The sequence below is a fragment of the Apium graveolens genome, chromosome 4 (genome assembly GCF_009905375.1).
Source record: "Apium graveolens cultivar Ventura chromosome 4, ASM990537v1, whole genome shotgun sequence".
NCBI classification, from domain to species: Eukaryota; Viridiplantae; Streptophyta; class Magnoliopsida; order Apiales; family Apiaceae; genus Apium; species Apium graveolens.
The window spans coordinates 270,612,067-270,635,243 of record NC_133650.1 but is presented as its reverse complement, the minus strand read 5'-3'; positions in this window follow the sequence as shown (position 1 = coordinate 270,635,243).

Below are 23,177 nucleotides of genomic sequence, written 5' to 3'. Positions count from 1 at the left end.
ATCATTATTTATATAAATTCTCTAATTCATTAAATATGATTAATTAATTAATCATATTTATTCTACATCGTGAGGGATACTTCTCAGCATATCGCGACTATCCGGATAATACGAATTCACTGCTTAGAATACCAAGAACATATTCAGTGAGTAGTTACCGTACAATTAATTCCTTCTACCCTGTAATGCCACGATTAAATACAAGGCATGGAACTTGTGTCAAGCCTATCTTATTTAATCACTTGCTTTCCCATTCACTATGCTTAGTTCTATTTAATGTAAATTAGAAACTCCTTTCTAATTTCATTCACTCTGGCCAGAGATTCCTAAACTAACATAAGTGGATCAACATTGAACATTCTCTTCCTTCACTGGAAGGGGTAGATCCTTTATTAATCATACACTATCTTCGTGTACAAATTCCTATACCCAGTAGAGCCTTTATAATTGTCCCTGGAGACTAAGAACTAAACCAAAGCATAGTTTAGTGTACACAAGATGACTATGATGACCTCAAGTCTAAGGATACTTGTACAACTATCACTATGTGAACAACTGCTGATACGTGAGTGAACTCCATCAGTTGTTCAGCTGTGTGAGTCATGTTCAGTGAACTTATTCTATAATAAGCACCTACATACTAGCTATAGTGTCACCACACAAATGTCTATGAGAACATATATCCTTCATAATGAAGCAAGCATAGTATGTACCGATCTTTGCGGATTACTAATTACCAGTTAGTAATCCTACGACCAGGAACTATTTAAGTTTAGAGTTATCATCTTTTAGGTCTCATTATTATGATCTCATCACAATCCATAAATAGCTTTACTCTAAACTGTGGTATATCTTATTTAAATATTTAAATAGATAGAGCCCGCAATAAAAACAAAACAAGTCTTTTATTAATATCAATGAAATCAAAAAGATTACATAAAAGTTATTCCTAAATCATCATACATGATTGGACTTAGGACATATCTCTTTCAATATGTGTTCATCACTGAGAGAGAACAGGTCCATTGTAACAGAGTTTATCATATTAAATATATCTTTTTACTGTTACTTGTGTTCAAAATCAATTTGATTGTAATAACACTGTATTCAACCCCCTTCTACAGTGTTGTGTTACCTAACAAGTGGTATCAGAGCTTATCTGTTAACACACATACAGTAAAGATCCAAACAATCATGTCTGAAGAAGTACAAACTCCAACCAAACCCACCAAAACTGAAGAAACTCAAAAGACTCAAACCCACAGTCGATATGAGACTATTAGGGTTCCCATACTGAGACCTTTTGAGTATCATATATGGAAAGTGAAGATGGCTATGTTTCTGGAAGCTACAGATCCAGAATACCTTGACAGAATTAATGAAGGACCACATAAGCCTACCAAGCTCTCTTTTATAGTTGCTGATCAACCAGCAAAGACCATACCAATGGAGAAAGGTAAGTATACAGCTGAAGACATCTCATCTATTGCCAAGGATGCAAAGGTAAGGCATTTGCTGTATAGTATTATTGATAATGTCATGTCAAACAGGGTAATTCATTGCAAGAATGCAAAGGAGATATGGGAAGCTCTGGAGATAAGATGCCAGGGAACTGATGCAATCAAGAAGAACAGGAGGACTATATTCACTCAAGAGTATGAGCACTTTGACTCAAAAGCTAATGAGCCTTTAACTGACCTATATGACAGGTTTGTCAAACTCTTGAATGATCTGTCACTGGTGGAAAAGGAATATGATCTTGAAGATTCAAATCTAAAATTCCTTTTAGCTCTTCCTGAAAATTGGGATTTGAAGTCTACTACCATAAGAGACAACTATGACCTTACTGAAACTACTCTTGATGAAATTTATGGTATGGTCAAGACTTATGAACTTGAGATGGATCAAAGGAGCAAGAGGCATGGAAGAAAGTCAAGGACAATTGCTCTTAAGGCTGAGGAGGAATCTCCTAAAGTTGTTGCCTCAAAGAGGGGCAAAGGAAATGCTCTCATCATAAAGTCTGATTCAGAGTCATCATATTCTGATGATGATGATTCAGAAACTGAAAGTTTATCTAAAAAATTATGCTTATAAAAAGAGAAATGATTATTTAGAAAAGGAGTTAGTTATTCTTCATCAAACTAAGAAAGAAAAGATGATGCTTTATATGTTAGAGATGAAGTGTTAAAATTGAATAAATCTCTAAAAGCTGAATTAGAAAAGGAAAGAGAGATTATCAGAATTTGTACTAACTCTGGTAGATCAACTCAGAATTTATTAAGTAGTGGAAACTGGAAAGAGGGCTTAGGTTATGGAGATGATAAAAGTGAAAAAGGAACTGAACAAATTGAGCCAATTGTTGTTAAATAGACTGCTAAGCCTAAGGTAAATCCTGTTAAGTTTGTAGCTAAAACTGCAAAGTCTGATTCTGTAAAGATGAAAGAGTCAGTGACAGAAGTCAAAGATAAGTCAACTTCTGACAAATTAAAACAGGATAAACCAGCTGAAGTCAACATAGGCTTAATGACAAAGAAGCAGCTTAAGCATAAGCTGAAAGAGATTAGGAATGTCAACAAGGTAAAGGAAGCTAGTAAAAATAGGAATGGAAAGGAAGGTGTGAATAAAATCAGTAACTATATGCCTGTTCCTAATGCTCCTAGAAAGAGATGTTATAACTGTGGAAACTCTAACCATCTTGCTTCTTTTTGTAGGAAGAATAAAGATATAAACTCTTTACCTCCTAAATCAGGAGTTAAGAGTCAGTCTGTTAGGTTTAAGCCACAAAATCCTTGTTTTCATTGTGGTAGTTTATGACATTCCATTTATACTTGTAAGGAATATCATAGTTTGTACTATGATTATTATCAAATAAAACCTTCTTTAAAGAAAGTTACTATTATTCCTTCTAGTGTAAAGTCTGATGCAAAGTCTGATATAAATTCTGATAAACAGCATGTTAGCATAAACTCTGAATTAAATCCGCTGCAAATACTAACAAACTTAAAAAGGCCAAAGGATCCAAGCAAGTATGGGTCCTTAAAACTAACCATTAGTGGTCTTTGAGATTGCAGGGCAACAGGAAAAACAGGAGTTAAGATATAAAGATATAAAGATATAAACTCTTTACCTCCTAAATCAGGAGTTAAGAGTCAGTCTATTAGGTTTAAGCCACAAAATCCTTGTTTTCATTATGGGAGTTTATGGCATTCCATTTATACTTATAAGGAATATCATAGTTTGTACTATAATTATTATCAAATAAAACCTTCTTTAAAGAAAGTTACTATTGTTCCTTCTAGTGTAAAGTCTGATGCAAAATCTGATATAAAATCTGATAAACAGCATGTTAGCATAAACTCTGAAATTAAATCCGCTGCAAATACTAACAAATTTAAAAAGGCCAAAGGATCCAAGCAAGTCTGGGTCCTTAAAACTAACCATTAGTGGTCTTTGTGATTGCAGGGCAACAGGAAAAATATTCTAGTTCTGGACAGTGGATGTTCAGGACATATGACTGGAAATAAAACCCTGGTATCAGACTTTGTGGAGAAAGCTAGCCCAGGAGTTTCTTATAGAGATGGCAACATGGGAAAAACTCTGGAATATGGCAATATCAATCTTGGGAATGTCATCATTGAAACAGTAGCTCTTGTCTCATGACTTAAACACAATCTGCTAAGTGTGAGTCAAATCTGTGACAGAGGTTATCATTTGGATTTCTTTAAAGAACACTGTGAAGTTGTAAGCAATTCTACAGGCAAAGTGGTTCTGAAAAGTTACAGGCACGGTAACATTTATGAATCCATACTTTTAACAAATTCTGATGGTTTTGCAATCTGTCTGTTGAGTAGAGCATCAATTGAAGAAAGCTGAAATTGGCACAAAAGACTCTCTCATTTAAATTTCAACAACATAAATGAGCTTGTAAAGAAAGATCTTGTGAGAGGACTGCCAAAATCAGTATTTGCTCCTGATGGCCTTTGTGATTCATGTCAAAAGGAAAAATAAAGAAAATCTTCTTTCAAGAGCAAAACTGAATCCTCAATTCTTGAGCCTTAACACCTACTGCATGTTGATCTATTTGGTCCAGTCAATGTCATGTCTATTGCAAAGAAGAAATATGTTATGGTTATAGTGGATGAGTTCACCTGGTACACTTGGGTGTATTTCTTGCACAAGAAGAATGAAACTGCATCTACTCTAACTGATCATGTCAAACAGCTGGATAAATTGGTCAAAGATTCTGTCAAAATTATAAGAAGTGATAATGGCACTGAGTTCAAGAATTTAATCATGGAAGAGTTCTGCAAAGAGCATGGAATCAAACAGGTATTTTCTGCACCTGGAACTTCACAGAAAAATGGAGTTGTAGAAAGAAAGAACAGGACTCTCATTGAAGTTGCACGAACTATGCTTGATGAAGCAAAGTTACCAACCTACTTTTGGGCTGAAGCTGTGCAGACTGCTTATTTTACACAAAATGCTACACTCATCAACAAGCATGGAAAAACACCATATGAGATGGTGAAGAAAAAGAAGCCAAATCTGAAATACTTTCATGTATTTGGTTGCCAGCGTTTTGTTCTTAAGACTCATCCTGAATAGCTGTCAAAATTTGATCTAAAAGCTGATGAAGGAATTTTTGTTGGATATCCACTTTCCACAAAAGCCTTCAGAGTCTACAATTTAAGAACAAGGATTACCATGGAATCTATCAATGTATCTTTTGATGATAAGAAGATTACTGGACTTGAAGATTTCAATGATCATGATCAGCTGAGATTTGAAAATGAAGATTTAAACTCTGATACAGTAAATTATGATGACTTAAACTCTGATCCTGTAAGTTCTGACGGGTTAAATTCTAATATCATTGAAACTGTGGTAACTACTCCAAGGGAAAATGCACCTGTCCAGGGGGGCAAGCTGAAGATACTACCACAACTCAAGACTCTCAAGAAGCATCAGAACCTGTAACTGGCTCTTCAAAATCTGATTCATCAAGTTCTAATGAGCCAAATTCTGATAACTCTAGAAACTCTGATACTTCAAATCCTGATGGATCCAACTCAAATTCTGAAGTTTCAGAGAGCATAACTACCGGGGGAGCATCAGAAAATGCTGATGGAGACAGCATGGATCATGGGGAAGGATCCAGTTCTAGAAATCAACTTCCATCTGCAAGGAAGTGGACTAAAGCACATACACCTGACTTAATAATTAGAGATCCTGAAGCAGGTGTCAGAACTAGAACTGTAACATCAAATGAATGTCTCTATCATTCTTTTCTATCTCAGATTGAACCAAAGAAAGTGGAAGAAGCTCTTCAAGATGCTGATTGGGTGCAAGCAATGCAGGAAGAGTTGAATGAATTTGAAAGAAATAAAGTCTGGACCCTAGTGCCAAGACCAAAGAACAGATCTATTGTTGACACAAAATGGGTGCTCAGAAACAAAACTGACAGTGATGGCATAATTACAAGAAACAAAGCAAGGTTGGTTGCTAAAGGTTACTCTCAATAGGAAGGTATTGATTATGATGAAACATTTGCACCAGTTGCTAGATTGGAAGCCATAAGAATCTTTTTGGCTTATGCTGCTCACAAAAAGTTTAAATTCTTTCAAATGGATGTGAAAAGTGCTTTTCTCAATGGAGAATTGGAAGAAGAGGTATATGTTGAACAACCTCCAGGCTTTGTAGATCCTAAATTTCCAAATCATGTCTACAAGCTTGACAAAGCACTTTATGGCCTTAAGCAAACTCCAAGGGCATGGTATGAGACTTTAGCTCAATTCCTTCTAGAAAGTGGATTTCACAGAGGTACAATTGATAAAACACTGTTCTACCTCAACCATAGAAAGGACTTACTTTTGGTACAGATATATGTTGATGATATCATATTTGGTTCTACTAATGCCAAACTCTGTGAAAGGTTTGCAAAGCTAATATAGTCAAGATATCAAATAAGTATGATGGGAGAACTTAGTTATTTTCTGGGATTTTAAGTCAAGCAAAATGAAGAAGGTACTTTTATCTGTCAATCCAAGTACACCAGAAATTTACTGAAGAAATTTGGAATGCAAGACTATTCAACTGCATCCACTCCCATGGCCACTGCAACCAAGTTCGAAAAAGATACTGGTTCATCAGTAGATATTACTAACTACAGAGGTATGATTGGCTCTTTACTCTATTTAACTGCTAGTAGACCTGATATCATGTATGCTACCTATCTTTGTGCAAGATTTCAGGCTGATCCAAGAGAACCTCATCTAATAGCTGTGAAAAGAATTTTCAAGTACCTCAAGGGTACAGCTGATCTAGGATTGTGGTATCCTAGGGAATCAGATTTTAAGCTAATAGGTTACTCAGATGCAGATTTTGCATGATGCAAAATAGACAGGAAAAGCAATGGTGGAAGCTGCCAATTTCTTGGAGGCAGATTAGTTTCTTGGTTTAGCAAGAAACAGAAATCAATTTCCACATCAACTGCAGAAGCAGAATATATTGTTGCAGGAAGCTGTTGTGCAAAGATTCTTTGGATGAAGAATTAGCTACTGGACTATGGGTTAGAATTTTCTAAAATACCTATTTACTGTGATAATCAAAGTGCTATTACTCTGACAAGTAATCCAGTTCAACACTCAATGACAAAGCACATCAGCATTAGGTACCATTTCATAAGGGAACATGTGATGGAAGGTACAATGGAATTGCATTTTGTTGCAACAAATCAACAACTAGCAGATATCTTCACAAAACCACTATGTGAAGCTACTTTTACAAGACTGGTAAATGAACTTGGAATGGTTTCAGGTTCTTTTTCTAAATTTGCTTAGTTTTTGTTCTCATGCATCAGACTTTATGATCAGTGTTTACAGATTGTCTTATCTTCATGTAATCTGTACTTAAATTGAAATACATTAAATGTTGATTGTTATCTGATGTGGATCTATATACTCTGATAGTGATTTGAATATTCTGTGAATATTCAATCCAATGAGGATTACTGTGCTAGATGCTGACCTAGTAGTCTTTAACATACTAGAAATCCCATGTTTGAATTAGTTGTTTATGTGGAAACTCATTAACACAAGCAAATTCTGATTTTGAGCTTAGTCAAATTTACTTTGTGTATCTTATTACTAAGTCACAAACTAGATTCTTGCTTCTTATCTGTCAAATTCTGATGTCAGTAAATCTTAATGATGAACCTAAATGCTGATAAGCCTCACTTATCTGAAGAAAAGAAAAGAAAAGAAAATTAAAGTCAGGTACTCCTTTGAGATCTAGAGTAAATATGTGGAAGGGAAGACCCAAGTGCATTGCTGGTATTAAGTGATATGCGTTAGAAAAGCAGATAATTTTTTCTTGGTGACTTTTCACATTTTCTGATTACTGGAGAAATACTCTGATAATAGCATAAATTCCAATAGTAGTTGTGACTCATTTACACTGAGAAGCCACTGTGAAAAAGAATTCTAAAAGATGCATAAAATGAGCACAAACAGTTGAGGTGGACTCATGCACAAATTTATCCTATAGTAGACTTCATTATTAATGACAGATTTTAAGCACTTTTCTTAGTTATGCCTTATTTCTAAGATATACTGAAGTTTATCAGACTTTAATCTTTATCTGGTATTCTGCTAAATGCACACACTCTCACTCTATATGAATGATGAAAATTACTGTGGTGATTAAGTTATTTTTTGGCAAACAGTTAAGTGTCATTTGCATAAATTCTGAGGACAAGTTCTGATGGAAGTTTTGATGATTAAACTCTGAAGAAACAAGTCGGTATTTGTATGAAGAATCACATATACAAACATTCACTTTTTGAGTTAAGAAGCCATGTTCTGATGACTGTTAAAATCTGATAATAGTCAAGTTCTGATATTAAATTCTGATGGAAATTCTGATGCTTACGTGGTAATATTTTCTACTTGACTTATTTGTGGTAAATACTGAAACGGTCATACTTAATCAGAATATATGTAAGTGAGATAAAAACAGTCATAATCATTTGGGTTAGTGGTAAACGTGTTTTTCTTGAAAAACCGCATGTGCACGTTAATTATTGCTTATTTCTCGTACCCACTAACTCTGCTTTAACTATTTACTGGCTGACAGGTGTACAAGTGTCAGTTTTACTTCTAAAAAGGACTGTTGAGTGGAGAGAGTATATATATGGGAGTTAAAAGATTTTCTAATCTTTTACCTACTTTTCTATTCTTAATCTCTCTTATTCTTTCTCTCTCTAATATTCTCTGAAACTTTTTCATACAGGATTTTTATCAAACACCTTGAGCACAATATATTTTCGCACTTATTTCTTACAGAAATGGCACCAAAAGATATTATTTTCAATGGAGCGAAGTTTGTCCCCAACAATTACTTGGCTATTCTTAGCAAGAGTGAAGCCCCATCAGATCTTCATTTCGTTCAGGACTTTCTCGCTAACTCTGAGATAGGTTATGCACTGACCCAACCAGGCACAGTCTCTGGAACTCAAGTGCTAGAGTTCTGGAGGTCAGGCGTGTATGATGATGGTGGTGCCAATGGGTCTCCAAGTATTTTATTTACAACAGGGGAGGATACCCATGTGGTGACTTTGGCCACAGTTCGACAAGCACTCCATCTGCCAGAAAACTGCACATATTCAACAGTTGAAGAGCCAGTTCTTCAATAGCTAATGGCCAATCTGGGCTATAAGAAGACTCTGGCGAAGCTGGGACAGTTGAAGAGACCCCACATAAGGAGGGAATGGAGTTTCTTCTTCGACTGCATCACCAGGACTTTTGCAAATAAGTGTTCCAATTTTGATGCAATCCCAATTCTCAGTCAACAAATTGGGTATGCTCTTATAAATCAAACTCATTTTGATTATGTAAATGTTGTTTTAGGCTTTATTGGGGATAGGATGACAGAAGATAGAAACACTGTATATTTTGCTAGATTCTGTCAGCTTATTTATAGTTCTTGTTGTTCTGATGCACCCCAATTAGCAAGTGAGTTAATTGATCCATTTAAGCCTGCTAAGAGAGCTTTTACTGACTTATTATCTGCTGATAATAAGAAAACTGTTTTGAGACCCCTCCAAATTCCACATTCTGTCAAACAGTTTTTGGTAAACTCTGACCCATCCACATACACTGCTCTATATCCTGATGTCCAACCATCCCAACCTCCATCAGAACCTCCAACCACTACACGACCAACCACTTCTCAACCATAACCTCAACCTACCATCAGGACATATTTCAAACCAACACAGTCATCTTAACCTCAATCATCAGCACATACTTTCAGACCTTCACCTTCCAGGCCAAAGAGGACAAAGTATGTCCCTCAGCCTCCACAAAAGAGAAGGAAAATGATTCTCAGGGATGAATCTGATAGTGAAGAGGAAGCACAGGTTCATGCATCAGAACCTGTGATAGTTGAAGCTGAGAATGTCACTTCTCAGAAAGAAACTGCAGCTCAAGATTCTGATTCCTTGCATAGAAAGAGAACTGTAAGTTCTGATGCTGCTAAAGCAACTCCTTCATTGGCACATAGATTGAAGAAAATGAGGGCAAATAGGTATAATGCTAAGTCTTCATCAGAAGATACTGAAGAAGCTGAGGAAGGAGATCAGGAATCTCTGATCTTAAAAGAGCCAATTATCATTGAATCTCTGCCACCTCCAGCTAAAGACCAAGACATTGTTCCTGATACAGTGGTTACACCTCCAGTCTCTCCTCTTCATGAAAATGTTATAGTTGAAAATTCAGGCTTAAGTCCTGAAATTGACATTAATAGGCTGCACATTCCTACGATTCTGTATTTGGAAGCTCCTACAGTAGCTCAGCCATCTACTGATAATTCTCCATTCTTAAATGACGATGTTGAGATACCATCTACACCAATTCTGGATCAAGAACCTGAAGATCAGAATTTAGATGAAGATAAAGTAGAAACTCCTATAGCCTCACACACTGTTGTGTTATCAGAGGATAATGAGTCTTCATCAAGCTCTGGAGACAGTGTCTCAGTACATACCCCAGCTCCTGTACTTGAAAAGGAAGCATTGGTCAAGAAATTTGTTGAACAGGATGCTCCTGTACCTTGGGATGAAACTCATAGAGGAGTAGAGTGGACCAAGAAGTGGAATAAAACTGATTTCATTCCAAGCTCCAAAGTCCTGACAGACCATATTGGTAAAGCTGATGAGTTGCTCACAAATGCTGATTTCAAGACACAACTCAAAATTACAGCTCTGTCTACCAAGAACCTTCAAGGTCTACACTATGCTACTCAAGAAAAGGTTGATAAGCTTCTTGAAAAAGCTGAAAAGCTAGATATGGAGACCAAGCTTGATAAAAAGAGGTTTATCAGACCTATTTCTAAAAAGGTAGAAGCAATTGAGAAAACTCAAGAGAAGCAACAGGCCCAAATCTCTGAGGTCCTGGCTAAACAAGCTTCTCAACAGGCTCAATTGAATGATATTCAATCTTCAGTAGAACTTCTTCTCTCACTCCTACTATCAGCTGATGCCAAATAGGGGGAGAAGATAGTTAAGTCCAAATGCTCTAATGATCAAATACTGAAGAAAAAAGATGATGAAACTGATGACCAGGGAAACCCTAGCAAGGGTAGAGGTCAAGTTCAAAGTAAAGGGTAGAGCAGCAAGGTTTCTTCAAGGAAACTAAGTACTGATGCAAGCAAATCTTCTACTCAAAAGAAGACAAGTTCTGAAGCTGCTCAAACTCAAAATTTGATAGCAAGTACTCAAAATATGATATCAAGTTCTGATGAGCAAAGTCTGACAAAGCCTGATGTTCTGATACAAGGTGGAAGTCAAGATTCTCAAAAGTTCATGTAAACTCTGAAGCTCAAGGGAAAGCAGACTACTGTCTACTACAAGGATCCCAAGATTCAGAAACTTGATGAGGAAATTGCTAGAAGATTATTTCTGAAGCATAATTCAGGAATGGATTTAGAAAATCTCAAGGAGGAAGAAGCTAGATTTAAAGCAGAAAAGAAAAATCTAAAGCCAAAAGCTTCTGTTGCAAAGAAACCTCCAAGGCCTAAGGAAAAAGGCATTGTGATCAAGGAAAAATTTAATATTGAGGCATCAAAGCCCAAAACAAGATCACAGATTGAGATTGATCCCAAAGACAAAGGGAAAGGAAAAGTTGATGAACCAATCAAGCCACGGGAGATGAAAATTCCTCAAATTCTGATAAAATCTGTGTGCAAAATGGTTCAAGTTACTGATGATATTCTTGCTGAAGATGCAGATGTTCAAACTCTGAAAGAAAGAAGATTTCCGAAGAATCAAAGACAACCTCTGACAAAGCTCAAGTTGTTCAGAGTAAAGAACAGCAAGAAACAGCAAGTTCTGATAAAGTCATCAAGGCAACCTCTGACAGTGCTCAAGTTGATTTAGACAAAATGGAAGTAGCTGATAAAAAGAAACTTCTGTGGAAAAATGTCAAACCATAAGATTCAAAGAAAAGCCAATTACTGTCTACCTTCGTGACTATTGGGTTAAATGCTAGAGAACCAAGAGACAAGGCTGGGCTAGGTTCTGATGAAGCTAAGATTAAAACAGGAGTTAAAGTTGCTACTAGAGATCCATTTCTATTGACTGACAGACCTCTTGAAGATGTTACACAGAAACATTTTGATAAAGTTATATCTGTTCAAGTGGTACTGGATGCTCATAACAAGCACAATGTTAAGGAAAATCTGATTCTATTTCTTGAAGATGGAAGGACATATCAAATGTCAGAATCAGATGTGCTGAACAAATCATTGAAAGAACTTCAATTCTTTCATTACCTTTTAGAGGTAAAGTCTGATATTACCAGGAGATGGTCAAACTTCATATTGAAGACCATCAGAGATAAACCAAGAATTTCTGGTTCAAGAGTTATAGAATTCATTCATAGTATTATTGAAAATAATGGAAGTGAAATTCCAATGAAGAAGAATTCTGCTAAGCTTGAAGAGATACTGAAAGAGAAATGTATGTGTTATAATGAAGATTCGTCTCATCCAAGGGTAATAAGACTGAATGATGGTTTAGAAAGAAACCATATCTCTGCTTTAAGGACTGCAATCTACCAGATTGGAAGTCAGAATAAAAAGATGAAGCAAGTTAAGACTACAATAGCTCAAGTCCTGAGGAGTAAAGAAGAAAAGCTGATATCAAGCTTTGTCAAGAATCATTATGGATTCAGATTAACTCAGTGAGATTGGTAAAAGCTACAAGGATTGTAAGTTGTAGTTAGTTATCTAGTTAAACTCTTATTGCATTTGTACTTAAATGTTTTGACATCATCAAATCTAATAACTTGTATATTTTGCATAATTTACAAGTTGGGGGAGATTGTTAGATATATTTGAGATGTCATGTCTAATATAATTTGTGTTTAGTTCTCAGAACTTAACAACAGGACAAATCAGGACTTACTGAAATCAGGACTTACTGGAAGTCAGAACTTAATATCAGAACTTAAGGTCATATCAAAACTTGAGTGCGGGAAGACTTTCATATAATGAAGGAAGCTGATTTATAGTAGAAGATCGAGACTAAAACAAAAGAAGATATGCATGGAAAGAATTAGAAGACTGGAAGACTTGTAGAAGATATCTGATTAATATATTTTAGGAGACAGAATTGTATTCCATATCAATTAGAATATATCTTGTAAATATGTACTATATAAACACAGACTTAGGTTTACACTATATGTGTTATCATTATCGAGAAGATTATACATTGTAACCTAGCACCTCTTAGTGATATTTGTTCATCACTGAGAGAGAACAGTTCCATTGTAACAGAGTTTATCATATTGAATATATATGTTTACTGTTACTTGTGTTCAAAATTGATTTGATTGTAATAACACTGTATTCAACCCCCTTCTACAGTGTTGTGTGACCTAACAATATATATATATGATCACCTATAGAGTTTTAGGGAAAAAATATACATTATAATATAAATTAACGGTTGTACATTATAAATATACATTATAATTTTCGGGTTATCATGCTAGTTATATTTCTTATTTAACAACTGCGAGCTCAGCTGGTTGTACTCTGGAGATAATTAATTGAATTTATGCTCATGCATTTTTATTCAAAAAAAATTTAAAACTTGTGTTAAAATTTAACTAACAACGCAGATTAAACGTACATGTTTGTGAGATAGATAAGGTAATTTTTTTAAAAATATCATATTTTAGACCATTTTTATTCAAATTATGATAGTACGGGCAAAGTTTTTATAACTATTTATTTAATTTTTTCAAAACAATTTGATCATTTATTACTAGGGGTGTGGACGAGTCATTTCAGCTCGCTTTACATGTCGATTCGGTTCGAGTTTTATCTATTAAAAGCAAGTCCAATGCATAGTTATATTTAGTTTTATACCTACAATATAAGACTAAAATCATAAAACTCAACTCCAATTCATAACTATACATGGATACTCGGTCTTAGAGAAAGTCCAATGTTAAATGGAAAATGTCTATCGTCATTGCTATAAGAGCAAGTCCGGTACTAAATAGAAAATGGTTATAGTCATTGCTATATGTTGTGCAAGACATGCCTGTACAATATCAAGACTAATTCAAATTGACAACCCTAAGTAATTTGTATTGTAATCTTAGTTTGCATATTGTATTATAATATTAAAGTCTGTAAAAATGTCAAAGAGCAGACTGGAGTCTTTCTCTTTAAACAGTATCAAGCCTAAGAATTCTATCTGAAAAAAGATCAAGAAGATCATGCCTCGGAAGAATTATGAAGAAGCTTGAATTTGAATAAATCTCTTTTGGAAAAAATATTCTAAGTCAAGATCCCTACAAGTCACAGATTTAGTGTTATAGAGAAGTCATTCGAGAACTCCAAAATGACTTATAGAGATATCGACAAGCCAAATTGAAGACATGAAGATTAGAGATATCGACAAGTCATTTCTGCACTAGAGAACTCAGAGTTATCGACAAGTCAAATGTCACTAGAGAACTCTGAGATATCGACAAGTCAAATATCACTAGAGAACTCTGAGATATCAACAAGTCAAATGTCACTAGAGAACTCTGAGATATCGACAAGTCAAATATCACTAGAGAACTCTGAGATATCGACAAGTCAAATATCACTAGAGAACTCTGAGTTATCGACAAGTCAATTAGTCACTAGAGAACTCAGAGATATCTATAAGCCAAAGTGAAGACATGGAATGAAGAGATCTCGACAAGCTAAATTCTCTTATAGAGAACTCAGAGACCTCTACAAGTCAAAGCAACTATAGAGTAATGAGAGATCTCGATAAAGCCAAAATACTTATCGAGGTGTCAAGTTCTCTATATATCAAACTAGAGATCTCGAGGTAAAACTCAAAGTACAAAATGCAGACCAGTTCAATATCCAAGATTAACAATCAACAAACAATCCACTCAGTTGGATTGACAAGTCTACAAAAGGCAGCTTGAGGCGTGCAAGATCAAGGGTGAAGATTAACTGACAGAGGAAGATCAAATTTAACACAATATGCAAAGATATGCTAAGCTAGAAATGGAAGATATACTTTTCTAAATGGAATGATTAGTGACAGTTTACCAAAGTGAATAGCATCGCGTATTACACACTGTGTAAACCAGTACTTAACTATCATATAAAGATAACACTGGTCCTTTGTTAGATGTAATAATTTAGATCAGAAAAATCTTGTATTCTCTCAAGGAAGAAGCTAAGCTCTTTAGCAACAAAAAGCCTAGAAAATTTGTAGGAAAATATTCTTAATTTTAATATAAAATTAAGTGAGTTTTCAAAGATTTGTGTTCACTGTTATTGCATGTTTAATCTCAGTATTAACACACTTCACTGCAAGATTTAATTTACTTTTTTCATAACCATAAACACTTCAAGAAAAGCATAAAAACACAAAAACACATTCACCCCCCCCCCTGTGTGTAATTCATTATCTAACGAGTGGTATCAGAGCAAAATCTGAAAGTAAACAGATTCAAGATCTTGGAAGAATGAATACACAGAAAATCAGTAGCATCAAAATTCCTACTTTTGATAAGACTAACTACACTTTATGGAAGAAGAAAATGTTGTTGTTTATCAGGATGGCTAATCCACTATACATTCAGATTCTCAAAAATAGGCCCTTCACACCTATGGTTAGAGTTGAGGAATCTACAGATGGAGACATGGTCATCCCAGCTCATTATGCTCCTAAAGATCCTTCAGAGTACACTGAGCCTGAGAAAGAAAAAGTTTCCCTGGATAGTGGCTTGCAGTGGATCCTAATAGAGTCACTTGACAATGTAATGTACAACAACATTGTCAATTATGACACCGCTAAGCAGATCTGGGAAAAGATAGAGATATTGTGTAAAGGAACTGAGGAAATTAGGTCAAATCAAATAAGGATACTGATTTCACAGTATGAGGGTTTCATGGCTAAGCCAAAAGAAAGTATCACTAATGTGTTTTAAAGGGCTAATAAATGACTTGGAGTTTCTTGACAAATACTATGAAGCTGAAGAAGTGAACTTGAAGTTTTTGCTCACACTCCCTGACCATTTGGAACAGAAAATTTCAGCAATCAGATAAGGGAGAGACCTGAGTAGAATAACTCTGGAAGTTCTGTATGGAATTTTAAAAACATATGAATTGGAAATGATACAAAGGAAATCATTAAGGACTGGTCAAGGGCATATTGTAGATTGCTCAAGTGCTCTAATTGTTAATGAAAGCCAGACCTCTAATGATGAGCCAAGATCCTTGAATCCAGTTGCCTCAGCAAGTGAGCAAAGAAATAATGATTCACAGGAACAAGTCATACTGGAATTGGAAGAAGATGAGTTTCACACCCTGGATGAACTTGATGAGCTTGATCAGTCAATGGCCTATATGGAAAGAAAGTTCTCTTACATTAGAGTAAAAAAGCCAAGATTCTTCAAGGATAAAGGACAATCATTCAACAAAGACAACAGCTGGAAAGGAAAAGGGAAGTACACATCTGATAGCAAAAATGGTTACAAAACTGGATCTGTTGACAGATCAAAGATAAGGTGCTATAACTGTGATGAGCTAGGCCATTTTGCTACAGAATGCAGGGAACCCAAGAAAGCAAAGAAAGACAAAGCTTATCTTGAACTGGAAGCAAAGTATGAAGCTCTTCTGAAAAAACAACAAAGCAAAGCCTATATTGTAGATGGAAAGAGTTGGGATGATTCTGATAATGATGAAGATGAGGAAGTTGGAAATTATGCTTTAATGGCCTTGGAGCAAGGAGAGTCATCCTCATCAAAATTACAGGTACCAACTCTTACCACCATTGATTTAAATGTGAGTCAATATAAGGAAACTGTAGAAAAGATGAGCACAAAAATGTTTCACATTTATACAAGTATGGTTGCTGCTAATGAAGAAGTTAACAGACTGACAAAGTTAAATGAGAAACTTGAAAATGAGAAACAAGAAACTGAGTTGTTGCTGGTAGAGCTTGAAGCTGTGAAACAAGAAAATGCATATCTGAAGAACAAGCTCAAGTGTGCAAGTGAAATTGAAGCAGTGCTAAGGGAGAAGCTGGAAAAGAATGAAGTCAAGTTAAAATCCTTCAGGAATGCATCTGAGTTGGTTGGACAATACCATGAGAAGAACAAGCCGTGTGCTAATATTGCTATTGGTCTTGACTATGATGCCTTGAACAACAAGAAGAAAGCTATAGGTGAAAAGGGGAAAGAAAATGAAAACGATGATGTTCCAGTTATTCTGAAAAAGGTTGGTTCACCTGTGTTTAAAGCATGTGAAGTAAACTTCAGTGAAGAAGAGTTGATTATAAAGCATGAGATTGCTGATGAGGACAATGAGAATAAAAATACAGAAGCAACTCAATCTTCCAAAGCTGAAGATAAGCTCATGGATAACCAAGATTCCAAGACACCTGTCATGGAAACAAAAACTGAAGATGCAAGAAAGAAGAAGAAAAATAAAAATGGGAAGATTGGGATAAACAAAAGAAATTTTTTTGCTTATGTTGCAGATGCTCGAAGAAAGAAATATAAGAAATATGGCTCTGTGAATCACCTAACTCACCTTTGTAAAAAGGTTGTTATTAAGCCAGTTGAAGGAGCCTGCAAATACAATGAAGCAGATCCCTTGCAACTTGAAAGTAATGAAAGTTGCCACAAGTTGAGAGTAGACCTCAAAGAAACAAAAATTGGGTCTACAAAAGACAGGGAAATCTTCTCAGTGTCAGCCAGTTTGCAGACAAAGGTTTTAAAATTTTATTTGACAAAGAAGAATGTATTTTCATCAGCAAGAAAACCAATGAAGTTGCTCTGAAAGGAGCAAGAAAAGGAAGCTTGTTTGTTGTAGACTTGGACTCAACAAATGAGGATGGTATTTGTTGCTTCTACACCAAGGCATCTATAGAGCAAAGCAACTTATGGCATAAGAAACTCTCACATCTGAACATCAAGACAATCAACATCTTGGTCAAGAAAGAGTTAATAAGAGACATGCCAAAAGAGTTTTTTTCAAATTGAAGTTTGTGAAGCTTGTCAGAAAGGAAAAATGAAAAGATCAAGTCACAAGTCAAAAACTTTGAATTCCATAAGTGTACCATTGCAACTTATTCACATGGACTTGTTTAGGCCAGTAAATGTCTTATCTATTTCGAGAAATAAATATGCACTTGTGATGGTGGATAATTTCTCAAGATACACTTGGGTAGAGTTCATGCACTCTAAAGATGAAACTCCACACATCATAATTGAGCACATCAAGAAGATAGAAAAATAGGTTGAAGATAATAACTGTGTAAAAAGATTGAGAAGTGATAATGAAACAGAATTCAGGAATGCAACATTGAGTGAATTCTGCAAAAGTAAAGGCATTGTTCAAGAATTCTCAGATGCTAGAACACCTCCATAAAATGGGGTAGTTGAAAGAAAGAATAGAATATTGGTAGAAGCTGTTAGGACAATGTTGCAAGATGTCAAGTTGCCAATAAGTTTGTGGGAAGAAGCTGTTAACACTGCATGCTATACTCAAAACAGATATCTCATCAACAAGGTTCATGACAAATCACCTTACTCAATCATGTCTAAGAGAAAGCCTACTGTAAAACATCTTCATGTGTTTGGAAGCAAGTTTTACATTTTAAAAGAGAACTCTGAATATATGGGAAAATTTGACTCAAAGGTTTTTGAAGCAATTTTTCTGGGATATTCATTGGAGAGAACTACCTACAAGGTCTATGTAATTGATCAAAAGAAGATTATGGAAAGCACATATGTGACTTTTGATGATGACAAGTGTCCAGGCTTGGAATGCCTTGATGAAATGAAGCTGAAGCCCTTGCATTTGAAAACCTCAACATTAACAGTGATTCTGATGAAGAAGATGAAGTCAATACACAACAAATGATGAATGAAGAGATTATTGAACAAGAAAATCATGAAAATAGAAGCTAATCTCAAACACCTGAATTTGATAGCACAAACTCAGGGGGGAGAAAGAGAAGAAGGATCTACAAGTCATACCAATGATAAAGGCACAAGTCAACAAACTCACACAAGAAAGTGGGATAGAAGTGCAAAATTATTCTGATTTTACTTTGAATTTATTCAAATAAAAATTGGAAACAATTCAGTTCATTTTGGACAAACTGGGTATTTATTTGACATCTCGATAAGTTTATTTTTAGTTCTCTACAAGAATAAATAAAATGACTTATCGACATGTATTGCATCTCTTAAAATGAATTCTTGATAGACTAATTCCAAACGTCTATTTTTGAGTTCTCGACAAGTCATTTGCTTTTACTATAAATACCCAGACATCTCGATACTTATACATACTTACACCTTCGAGAACTCTAAGTGACGTAGCTTTTAATCCAAAACCGATTTATCTCTCGTTTCAACTCCTTTTTACTAATATTTCTTACCCATTCACTCCCATTAAACAATAATGGCACTCAATATTGTTAGATCTACTATCCCAGATAAAGGAACCAATTTCCTAGCTTTTACTAATGCTAACCAAGCCCCTGATAGTTACAAGGGGTTTGTGAAATTCTTGTCTGAATCTTACATTGCAGGAGCTTTAACTGCTAATCCAGTTCTATACTTGGATGTTTTGCATGAGTTCTGGACAACGACTTTGGTGAGAACTGTAATGATTGACAACTCTGTATCTTTGGTGATAACTTGCACAATTGGAGGCCAAGAGAAAAAATTCAATGAGCAAGATGTGAATATAGCTTTGGGTCTACCAACTGCAAACTTAGTGGAGGTGCCAACCCAGGATGAATTTAGGGCTGTCAAACGGATAATTCGGATACGGATCTGCCGATATCCGTATCCGGATCCGAATCCAAAAATCCATATTCGTATCAGAATCCGAAAATATTTAAAGAATTATATCTGAATCTGGATCCGACGGATACTATCCGGATACGGATAATATCTGGATCCGAATCCGATTTTAAATCAGATTTTTTATTTTTTACTAAAATTTTTAAAAAATGAAAAAAATTAGAAAAAATATAGTAAAAATTAAAAATTCATTTTTAAAAATTAAATAAGAGATAAAGTGATTTAATCGTATTTTAATTTTTCAAAAAATTAATTTTTATTTATTTTTTCAATATAATCGTTATCTTTAAATTGTTGAACTCAAATGATTTTTTTTCCATGCCATGTCTATAAAATTTTACAAACATAATATATTCGTATATATATGTATGTATATATATACACATAAATATACTATAAATTTAATATAATATATTTTAAAATTATTTAAATATTTAAATATAAAATATATTTATCGAATACGGATATTATCGGATACGAATATGCCTATATCCGTATCTGTATCCGCAATCATCGGATTCGAATACGGATAATATCCGCTTTATTTCGGATACATATAATATCCGTTTTATTTTGGATACGAATGCGGATTTTTCGGACGAATATCGGATTTTTCAAATTTTTTGACAACCCTAGATGAATTAACCGAGTTCATGGATTTCGTCAACTATGGTGGAAGAATCAACTTGTCAAGCTTGAACAGAACAAACTTATGGAAGGAATGGTCTTTTATATTTAATTCTATAGTAAGGGCCTTCACATGCAGAAAGACATGGTATGACAACATTTCAAGTATGGTGCAGAAGCTGGTGTACTCAATAGCCTACAACAGACACTTGAATGTTGGTCTATTGATCCTGAAAGAACTTGCAACCAGGCTGACTATGCCCCAATCTGCTAGAGGTAAGGAAATTTTCTTTCCTAGATTCATTATGTCTACTTTAAATAATAAAGTAAATGAATGGTATAGATAGCACTAAAATAGGCAATTGTAAGAAAGTGTCCAAAATAATATTTGGCTCACTTACTACAAAGAACAACGTAAATGTAAGTCTGAAAATCACTTCATTCATGATGGAGAGGTTTAGGTATTACCCTTACTGAAAGGCATATGTCATAGCCTATTTGTTTATTCAAGGATTTAACTCAACTCAATTAAGAATGTAATAAGTAAATAGTGGATCTATCATCAGAGAGATCTCACAGAGTAACATATGTCAAAGGATTAAGAAGCATTGTTCATCTACAGACTTGATTACTTAATTCACTGGAAGAAGCTCAAGAAATTGATCAAGCCTCAGTGATATAAATCAAGATTGTGGATTTAATCAAGTGACAGAGATCTCGTCAGGGTATCAATTAAATACAAGGATTTAGTCTGAAGAAAATCAAGAGTATCAAGGTCAAGGCATGAAGAAACATCACGGAAGTTAGTCACTCATGAACCAGACAGTACATCGAGTGTCAACATTGAAGTGGTGGAATTGATTCATATATTTCAGTGATTTTCAGAAGATATACAGAAGAATGGATGATGCTCAAGATTAGTATTAATTCTCTATTAATTAATTAAGTCATATAATTTAATTAAGAAAATAAATTATATCTGCAAAGATTAATTTATTTGATTAATTGAATTAATTGATTAATTAATTCTGAATTAATATTAAGATTTTTCAGAATTTAAATTGGTTTAAAAATCTGTTTAAATTCAACAAGACAACTGATTGTATTAGTATGACAATCGGTATGACAATCAATAGTCATACCGAAAGTCATGCTAATTCAAAAGGATTGTCTTACCAGAATTATTATAGGATTTAAATCTATTTATTTTCAGCAAAAACAATCTGATTGTCCTACCGAAAGTCTTGCTAGTTCATTCTGATTGTCTTGCTAGCTCTAAAGATAGTTCTACCGAAAGTCTTGCTGAGCCAAAGATGAAATATCCGGGATATATCGTGTAATTATTTTTGCTAATAAATAATTATTATGTATGTTCAGTATCTATTTTGTGAATTATTTGTTAAGTGTTAAATGTGTTTGGATGTTTAAAAATATTATTAATTGAGTATTTCAATTTTTATATATCCAAAATAAAATATAAATAATTGTCATATCTACCTAATTATTTTTATGTTTATTTATGATTTTATAAGAATCATATGGATTTTATAAAATCTTTTTCCGGATATTTAAAATCTATTTTATAAAAGCGGGAACCAACCGACGTCATCCGTTGTTACGTTTTTGGAACCCGAAACTCTTCCGAGAACTCCTTCCTAACCTAATTGCAATATTCCGAGCATTTTCCATGTTTCGACTCTTTCGATCCGGCGTACGGTTTGTCCTGCGCGGGTCCCGGCGCAACATTTTCGATACAATATTCATTTTGGTAAATCAATAAAACCTGTATTTTCGATAAACGGGAGCTTTTTATTAAACTATCCCAATTATCACTTCGTAATACGTGTAACCAGGCGCTGAGACCAAGACCGCAGTACAAATTGTACTGATTTGGATAATTATCTCGAAAATCGGTACCGTTTGGATCACCTTTTATAAATAAACGTACCGTTTTATATCCGGAATGATCCAACGGGATACTAATTTTCCGTAATTATAAATAGCCTCTACCGTATTTTATTTTGTACCAGAAATCATTTGAAACAGTATTTACAGAATTTTTACAGAGAAAATACTTTAATTCTAATTTGTTCTTCGTAATCAAACACAAATTCGGAGGCGTTATCGATATCCGATTTTGGCGTACATATACTCGAAACGAAGCTATTGAAATCTAGAATCCAAATCTTTCATCCGTTTCACTGCAGATTTCAAGGGTAATTTCCTATTTATTTAATTAAATTCGAATTAATTTAGGTTTATATATGAATTTTTGATTTTGATATGGTTTATGTGATTTGATGATTTCATGATGTAGAGCATGTTGTGCCATTCATTTTCATATATTATACTTCAAATTTGGAGTTCAATAACATGTTTAAATTAGGGTTTGATTATCGAGATTCAAAATTAGGGTTTATGTTCATATGAATGTTCTTGATTAATTTTTAGGGATTTCTTATTTAGGGATTAACAGACGTTGAAAATTAGTGGGTTTTCTTCCCCTTGGAATTTAGAATCGATTCATGTAACCCTTGTTAATCAACGATGACTGTGGTGATTGTATTGTTGTTTCAAAGTTTTCGCCGGATTTTTGAATCGGCGGCGACGTCGGGGATTTCAAGTGCAATTTCCGGATTATTGCATGTTTGTTTGTTGACATCAGCTGTATATCTCGAATCCTGGTATCGTAATCTACAAATCCCCATCGTCCTTTTGTGTTTCTGGGCTCGAAATCTGTTCGCCTGAAAGCTTGACGTCGCCGGCAATGGCGACGCCGGCGACATGGTGAAGAAGGTGGTCAAACTACAGTTTGACCCCTGTAGTTTGATCAACCTTACAGTTTAGTCCCTGTATTTTTATAAGTTTTAAAAATAAGATTTCTGTTTACAAAACTTGTAAAAATAGTATTTCTGTTTTATTAAATTTTTAAAAAATTGTTTTTAATTTCCAAAAAATTCCAATAATGATTATTTTAATTCCGAAAATTATTTTTAATTCAAAAATAAATCTGAATTAATTAGTTAATTAATTTTAATTAATAATTAGTTGATTAATTGGTCAATTAATTCGGAAATTAATTGATTAATTGATTTCATTAATTATTAATTGATTTTAATTAGTTATTTAATTAGATTTAAC